This window comes from Phalaenopsis equestris, unplaced genomic scaffold (assembly GCF_001263595.1).
Source record: "Phalaenopsis equestris unplaced genomic scaffold, ASM126359v1 Scaffold234507, whole genome shotgun sequence".
NCBI lineage: Eukaryota > Viridiplantae > Streptophyta > Magnoliopsida > Asparagales > Orchidaceae > Phalaenopsis > Phalaenopsis equestris.
The window spans coordinates 16,050-25,359 of record NW_018252418.1 but is presented as its reverse complement, the minus strand read 5'-3'; the positions used below and the strand labels follow the sequence as shown (position 1 = coordinate 25,359).

Here is a 9,310-nt window from a genome sequence, read left to right as displayed (position 1 = left end):
GATTAAGATTTGTATTGATAACAAGTCTGCAATCGCGCTAGCAAAGAATCCCGTTTTCCACGATAGAAGCAAGCATATTGATATGCATTATCACTACATCAGAGAATGCATTGAAAGAAGGGAGATACAAGTGCAGTACGTGATGTCTCAAGACCAAGTTGCAGATATTTTACCAAACCACTAAAGAGTGAAGACTTTATTAAAATGAGAAGTTTGCTTGGAGTCACAAAATCAAGTTTAAGAGGGGGTGTTGAAATATAAACTTGGTTTTAATTGTCTAAATAAAGCTTAATTACTATAAGCTTATTCTAGAATATGTGGTAGGTATGAAATTATTGTGTGGTAGGTGTGGTAGGTGTGGTAGGTGTTGAGTTAGTGTGTGGTAGGTGTGGAATTATTTGTAACCATTGGATTGGAATTGTGGTGGCACAATCCTAGCCATTAATTTAGGAGGTGCCACTAGTATAAATAGGGGTGGAGTCTTTGAGTTTGTATCAAGCAAAGTAAAGGTGATAAATAAGAGTGAAGCTTCTTCCATAAGTTGTGTTTTTAGCCTTTGTCATTTCCTAAAAGCTTTTCCATTCCAACAAAGAAAAGGGGCTTGGTTGGCCGTTAGAGGCGGAGGGTTGGAGATTTCACTGGTTGAAGGAGATGAAGAGGAGGTGGGACTCTGTTAAGTGCAGAATATGCTGGAGCTTATAGGGTTGTGGAAGATGGTGGAGTTTTATAGGGAGGTGAGGAGTGTAGTCTTGCTCAGCTGAAGGGGGAGTTCTTGCCCTTGGTCTGACCTGAGAGAGGGGATTTAGTGTTTTGGGAAGAGGGGTGGCAGAAGACAGTGGCGCTTTGGTAAGGCAGCTTATCCAAGTGGAGAGCGTTTAGTTGAGGTTGCTATGGAGTGGAGTGTGGGGAGAGCCATTTTGTGTTGACTCGAGGGAAAAAATATTACATTCGGTCTCTGCATGTAGAACTGCTTGCGGTGTCTAATCCTAAATTGACAAGTGGAAGGTCGGCGGCCACGTACATAAAAAAAAGAAAAAGAAAAACGCGTGACTCAGCCTAACTGATGCATTACTTGCCTGTGTCGATGCGTTATAGGAATATTTCATTGTGTTATGTATGTTCTTCCACATTACAGAGCCTGCCCATGTGTTATAAAAAACTTTTTTCTTCATTATTTATTTTTGTCGCTACGAATATTTCCTCCCATTATTCAAAAATATTTCGGTGTTATTGGCAATATTCACCATGTTATTTCAATTTTCACTGTGTTAGTTAGTCTTCAAAGCGTATTATTTGAATATTCAGTGGCTTTATTTTATTTTCGCATGTGTTATTCAAGGAAAATAGTGTGTTATTTGAGTATTATGTGGTATTATATGATTATTGTTTTTAATGTATTATTGGTGGGTTATTCAAATGTTATTGTTGTGTTATTGAGGTGATACAACCAATGATAAGAAAAAACTTATACTGATGTATTATTTATGTGTTATGAAGGTGATTTTCAGTTGGTATTGTTGTTTAAAGAACAATAACATCTCAAAATTACCTCAATCGCCGCATTTCAAGTGTTATTGGTGTTATTCATGTGTTATTGATGTGTTAATGAGGTGATACAATCCAATGACAAGATGAAAACTTCTACTGATGTGTTATTCATGTGTCATGGAGATAATTTTGAGTTAGTATTATTGTTTAAAGAACAATAACATCTCAAAATCACTTGTCATTATTTTTAATGTATTATTGATATGTTATTCATGTGTTATTGATGTTATAGTATCCAATAACAACATAAAATCTCTACTAATGTGCTATTCATGCATTATACCTGGTTTTTTTTCAAAAATACCTTTCGAATGAAGCGTCACATGTTTTGGGTTGGATTCGGGCCGGGTCACACGATCATAAGTTAATTTTTTTATTTTTAAAACACTAGGTATTGGATTTAGATCGGGTCGCGCGTTTTCACTTTTTATGTAGGTGGGCGTCGGTCTTCCACTTGTCAGCGCGAGATTGGACTCCACAAGCAACTCTGCTTGCGAAGTTTGGATATAATATTTTTTCATCTCGTGGAGGACAGAGCGAGAGAGAGAGAGAGAGAGAGATGAAAGTTGAGATAGAGAGAGAGAGAGAGAGAGAGAGAGAGAGAGGGGGTATTTTTTCATCTTTTGCGTGAGTTAGGGGGAGGGGGAGATAGAAAGAGGCATTTATTTTTTTTATGGGAGTGAGATATAGTTTTATTATTTATGATATATATATATATATATATATATATATATATATTTTGTAATATTGTTTAATTTATCAATTACGATGAAATATAAGATTTTTATATATATATACTTGTGTGTGTGGTTATTTTAATTTATTCATTATTGCAATTTTATGTGCCTATATATTTTATATTTTATCATCTTGGCACATATATTTTTTTTGTATATTTTTGTAATTGTCATTATTGTTAATATTACTATTTTATATTTTTAATTTTCATATTCTTATATATATTTATTATTATTATTATTTATATATTTTTTTGTTTATATGTTTATATATGTACAAATGTATATATTTGTACATACTTATTAATTGTCATTATTATTATTATTATTGGAGAGAGAGAGAGAGAGAGAGAGAGAGAGAGAGAGAGAGAGAGAGAGAGAGAGAGAGAGAGAGAGAGAGAGAGAGAGAGAGAGAGAGAGAGAGAGTGTGTGTGTGTTGCATAAACCCCATTCTATTATGTTCCCAGAATTTCCTCAATGCTCACCATGAAACGAGCGTCTTCTTCCTCTTGTTTCTTTCTATCGAATCTCCTCAAACCCACCTCCAGAAGTAAGTTACTAAAGAGATGCTTCTTCTTCGATTCTTCTTTGCTGAATCAATCTCTCATTTCTTATCCAATCTCTTCTCACATCCCTAAACCCACTACTAGGCACCAGCATATACTATTGAAACTTCATTCTCGCTGCTTCCAAACCTTGCCCAACTCTAGCCCTCTCCTTCCATCTCGGCAGCGTAAACTCCAGGAGAAGTCCGACCTCAAGGACTCCTTCGAGTCTGAACGAGTACAGACAAGATTCTGACTTCCTTCGAAGCATTCGCGGTTACGCTGGACGAGAAGGATAAGAAGCTTGGTCTTTCTTGCTTAAAGGTTGGCCAGCATCTGGACTCCATTGGCTCTGACGATCATGGGAAAATTTTAAGCTTTGGATTGAGAGCTCTGAAGATCCTTGATGACAGTGGAAAAGCGTCTGTTTCAGTTGCCATGGCCCATCATTTGGCGGGTTCCGCGACTTACGAACTTAAGTGGTTCAGCAATAGCTTGGGGTTTTTGAACCGGGCCAATCAGATTCTGGGTATCCTAGAAAAAGAGAATTCTGAGGACATTGATGTCCGGCCGGTGATCCATGCTGTCCAGCAGCAGCTTGCGAACACCAAAACTTTGATGGGAAGAAGAGAGGAGGCTTTGCTTTATCTAAAAAGGTGTTTAGACCTTAAGGAGGTCATTTTGGAGCCTAATGCCTGAGAATTGGGCATTGCATATAGAGATTTAGCAGAAGCTTATTGTCATAGATAAATAGCCCCACATCGGCTAGGTGTAGGTCGAAAAGCAGTATTTAAGTCCTGGGTTGTCCACCTCTCTTAAGGGCTCTTTTGGGACGTGACAAGTGGTATCAGAGCAGATTATTGCCTGCTAGGTGTGTGGACTCTCCATGGTCTAGTGGGACCCTCGGTGGTGTTGATCCGTGATGAGGGCGTCACGTGATTGGGTGGAGAATAATGTCACGGACAAATAGTCTCACATCGGCTAGGTGTAGGGTCGAAAAGCAGTATTTAAGTCCTGGGCTGCCCACCTCTCTTAAGGGCTCTTTTGGGAGGTGACATTATGTTGCAGTTCTGAACTTCGATGAAGCATTGCCACTATGTGAGAAAGCACTAGAGATTAATCTATCTCTGCTCGGACAAAATTCTGTGGAGGTGGCTCATGATCGGCGGCTACTTGGAGTCGAACATACTAGATTAGAAGACCATGAGAAGGCATTAGAGCAGAACTGACTTTCACAGAAGGTCTTAAAGAGCTGGAGAATGAGTTTTGATTTGATCCTTACAGAGATTGATGCAGCCAATATACAAATTGCTTGGTGAAAGTACGATGAAGTTGTCAAGAATCGAAGGAGTTGCTCATCAGGCTGACAAGGACAGTGAGATTCGGGTATTGGTGTTTATCTATGCCTAAGGCACTCTGCAACCAAGAAATGTTTGCAGAGGCAAAGAGGTGTTTGGAGATCTCCTGTGATATTCTTGAAAAGAAAGAAACACAATTGCCTTCAAAGGTTGCAGAAGCATATTTGAAAATTTCATCTTTGTACTAAACAATGAATGAATTCATAATTGCGATATCCTTGTTCAAGAGGAGCCTTGAAATGATTGAGAAACTGCCACAAGAGCAGCATATGGAAGGCACTGTCTTGGGAAGGATTGGATGGTTGCTTTCTTGACAGGGAAGGTTGAAGAGGGCATTCCATATCTAGAAAGTGTAGCTGAGAGGATGAAGAAAAGCATTGGCCTTAAGCATTTTGCTGTGGGATATATTTACAACAATTTGGGGGCAGCATTCATGGAATTGGAGAGACCACAAACAGCTGCACAGATGTTTGCGCTTGCAAAAGATATCATGGATCTTTCATTGGGACCTCATCATGCAGATTCTATACAGACATGCCAGAGTCTTGCTAATGCTTACAGTTCCATGTAGAGCTTCACCCTCGCCTTGGAATTCCAATAAAAAAGTTGTTGATGCATGGGCAAGCCATGGTTCTAGTGCTAGAGATGAACTTCAAGAAGCGAGCCAAGTACTTGAGGACCTAAAGAGGAAGTCTTTTGGTTGGATACCCAATTTAATAGTTGAACATGCAAAATCATTGGCCAAAGGGAGTAACATTGCTCTTACAAAGCTTGTACCACAATGATATGGAGGTAGTTGTGTCAAATTCATTTGCAATGAACATGTTATTTGATTATCCATGCAATTTTCTTGGTTTAAGCTTTCCATACACACAAACTTATTTATATATATATATATATATATATATATAGGCAAAAGATAAATCTCTATTAAGATCAATAAGAGTTTAAAATCCTAAGATGCGGGGCATTAAAATTTTCTCCCTGAAGCAAAAAATAAAGAGAAGAAGTAGGTGAAGTAGCTACAATAACCATTTGGGACTCAGCTCCACTTTTATATTGGTAGTTAGCTAGTATATTTCCTTCCCTGTATATAAAATTGTAATAGAACCTCATCTCCTTCAATATGTTCTTCATCTATTTGATTCACTGTAGTATGTGCTAGGGGGGTTGTTCCTGCCTGTCATGTAGTCCAAAAACTGAGAAGAATCTACTTCAACCGGTAAAGATGTCCAGTTGTTCAGTCTGGCCAACTTCAAAGCTCAGTACAGAGCCACAGTTTCAGCCTCCATTACATCCATAGCAATGATTAGGGATTGAAAGTGAAGCAAGCAGTGACCCTTGTGTTTTCTGAACACTCCTCCAATACCTGCTCTCTGTGAAGAGAAACTCCCATATGTGTTTACTTTGACAACAGGGTGGGTAGGCTTTTTTCATAACACCTTTATCACTATAAAGCTTGGAGGGCTAGTTTTTTTTACTAATATTCAGTATGTTGGGAAAACTTTTTGATTGGATGAGTTTTTTTATGAAGGCTAGGCAGTTGGAGACCACTTTCTCAGTAGTCACCTGCTGATCCTCATATTTCACATGATTTCTTACTGCTCAGATAAACCAGGTAGTAATAAAAGGGATTGGACCTACCTTCAGTTCTTGTCATCCACTCCAGCAGGTTAAGAGATTGTTCCATTCCAGGTTGATTGTAGAATTTACAAGTAATTTATGAAAAGTTCCAGATGAAAAATAAGTGGTCAGCAGATTCCCTAGCAAATCTGCACAAGCAGCACATAGAAGGGCCTCTCAATCCCTTGAGTTTGAGGATGTCATCAGTAGGTATCAGTTTATTGAAGTATCTCCAGCTGAAAAAAGACATGGAGGGTGAAAGGAACTTGTTACACAGGCATTCTCCCCAGGGTACCTCTTTCTATTGATACAACTTTTTGTAAATTGCTTTAGTCAGGCTTTGGTTGGAAGAGGAAGTTAGCACCAGTTTATCATTTCTATTTCTATCAAAAGATATCTTAGAAATTTATGTTATTGAATGCTCAGTAAGGAAGGACTTAAGCCTATCAGCTGACTAGAAATTCTCCTCCCAGCAGTCCTTCACCTTAAGATTCAAATCAGGATCCTCAGTTAAGGGGTCCAGTAATTTGGTGAGCACCATATATCCAACCAGAATTGAATGTTTCCTTGTCTCAAATCCCAGAAAAATAGATTTTCAGCATCTTCTCTGGCCTTGAGCATGTTGCCCCAAGTTTTGGAGTCCTCTAATCCATTGGATACCCTGTTGGGGTGAGCAAATTTGTAATATTTAACTATCATGAACTGTGCCCACAGTGTATCCTGTTGTCTAAATCGGATCCATAATCTGTACAGGCTAATGTGTTGGAGTTGTTGAAAACCCCTGAACCCCATACCACTAGCAGAAAAGGTTTTTCAACTTTTTTCCAACCTTCCTAGATCATTTGTTTTCTCTGCCCTGCCTAGAGAAACCTGTTGAATGTTCTCTCTAAAAGAAGTTGAGTGCTTTTCTTCATGACAGCCTTTTGTAGAATGTATGAAGGGAATGTAGTGAGTATGCTTTTCAGTAGTGCTATTCTGCCACCATTAGAGAGGAAGGAGTTAGTCCAGCATTGTAGTTGGTAATTTGTTTTATTTACTACCTTATCAAAGTGTGATAACTTAGTCCTTTTAAGCAATTGCACTCTCAAATATTGAAAGGGGTTATACATTGGGGTAAAACCTGTGAGGTTAATAATCCATTGCTTGCTTGAAGGGGGAACCTGTTTGCTGAAAAGAACTTGGCATTTATATTTGTTAAATGCTAACCTTAAAGTATTTTGAAACTCCACCAGACAAGCATGTAACATTCTGGCAGCAGCTTTATTTGCTCTAGAGAAAATTATAATGTCATCAGCATACACCAAGTGACTGATGTCCAAAGTTGATCTATGATGATATTTGCTAGAATTCTTCATGTGGTTGGGTCTGTCAATCAGTCTAGAAAGATAGTTCAAAGCAAGAATGAAGATAGTAGGAGATAGAGGGTCTCCTTGTTTGAGACCTCTAGATTCTTTAAAGAAGCCATGGGCTCTTCCATTAATAAGCACTGAATTCATATTCCCCTCAAGCCATCTTCTAATTATCAGACATGAGGCAATGGAGAAACCTCTAACCCCAACATTTAAAGCACAAAATCCCAATTGATCATATCATAAGCTTTCTTTAGATCTAGTTTGTAGATCATGTTACCCCCCTACAAGTTTTCTCAAGATCATGTAGCAATTTTTGTGTTAACAAAACAATATCTCCAATATATCTCCCCTTCATAAAACCTACTTGTTTTTTTACTTATTAAGAACTGTAGATGGTTTTGAAGCCTGTTCACCAGTATCTTACTTATAATTTTGCTGATTACATTAGTAAGGCTAATTGTCTTGAAATGATGTCATTTTTCCTTGATGTTGGTTTTTGGGACAAAAAAAATTTTTGGTCACACATAAGTAATTAGGTAGATCATATCCCTAGAAAAATCCTTGTATTGCTAGCACTACATCATCCTTTATGATTTCCCAAGCCTTTTTATATAAGTTAGAGGTGAAACCATCTGGTCTTGCAGATTTTGAGTTGTCTATTAAAGAAAGGGCTTGTTTCATCTCCTCTTCTCCTGAGACCTTAAAAAGATTAATATTAGCTATGTAGAAATGGGTAGAAATGGTCAAGGATAAATAGTTTTGGGTCTAACTTCACTCTAGAGTTGGATGAGCATTTCATAAGTTGCTGACAATATTTCACAGCACTTTCTGCAATTTCACAAGCTTCCTTAATTCAGTTGCCAAGATTATCTTTTATAGAGTGAATAGTGTTATATTTTATTTTGTATTTAATACAAGCATGAAAAAACTTTGTGTTCCTATCTCCCTCAATGAATCTGTTTGAGGAAGCCTTCTGTTTCAGAAATTTCTCCTGCCATGCCACTGCAGTGAGCAGGTTTTCATTAGCTTCCATAAGTGAGGCCTCATCAGCCAGCTCATTGATAGCAACAGTTTCAATTGCCTTTAAATCTTTCTCACCTTGTTCCACCCTTGTCAGAAAATTACTAAACGTATTCCAATTCCATTGATTTAATGCTTTGCTAACTTTTTTTTGCAGACCCTAAAGTTTAACTAGTGGGTTGGTATGATCACAGTCCCTTCAGTGTTCTTTAACAGTGTTCAGAAAGTCCTAATGGGTGGACCAGAGATTTAAGTATCTGAAATGGGACTTGCCTTGTTATTGATTAGCAAAAATGGTGATGAAGATGGGTCTATGGTCAGAGCCTGCCAAACTGAGATGGGAAACAGTAGTCTACAAAAAAAGTTGAAGCCTTTTATCATTGACAAGAAATCTATCCAATCTTTCCCACAACATTCCCCTTCTTCAGGTGAAATTAGGTCCATTATATCCCAAATCAAATAATCTAATTGCTTGCATGTTATCATTGAATGTAGTCATTGAAGAGATGTTAGAAGGTCTGCCAACTTCCTCGACGTCCTATAGGTATGTTATTTAAATTTATCAAAATCCAGCCAAAGCTTTTTCTGTTGTCTCTCTGTTGTCACCTTGACTGCCATCCAAAGATGAATTGTCATTTGCTCCCTATTTGTCATCTCGATCGTTTCCCGAGGATGAATCACCAATTGACAATGTCATCGTCTCTTCACGAGAAAAAGGGAGGAAGAAGAGAGAAAGAAGAGAGAAAACTATGCCTCGAAAGGCCTATATTAGGGGATTGTACAAACATACTGGGAGAACTTATATTTAAAAGTTTGAATGTAGGTGAATGTCTATAGTACAATATAGTACAAGAAAGAAACAACTGTGTAGTGACGTACTGTAACAGGAAAATACTGAAGGAAAATTATGGAAATGAAGCAACATATAGAAAGGAAAGGCTACGCAATAGAAAAAGTGTGCAGTAAAGGAACGAAAACTGAAATAACTAAGTGTACCTGATTAAATCTGGTGATGCTACAAAACATATTACAATTTCATACTATAAATGGGTTAGACAAATATTTGTAAATGATAAAAGAAAGGTTATGTGATATGCATATGAAAATTTAAAGTGGAATAGTAGCTT

The 9,310-nt window shown here is 37.7% G+C and overlaps 1 pseudogene; it reads left to right on the top strand.

The window, feature by feature from the left end:
* The first annotated feature begins 2,762 nt into the window (after positions 1-2,762).
* Positions 2,763-4,973, top strand: LOC110038953 (annotated as a pseudogene).
* Positions 4,974-9,310: the final 4,337 nt, after the last annotated feature.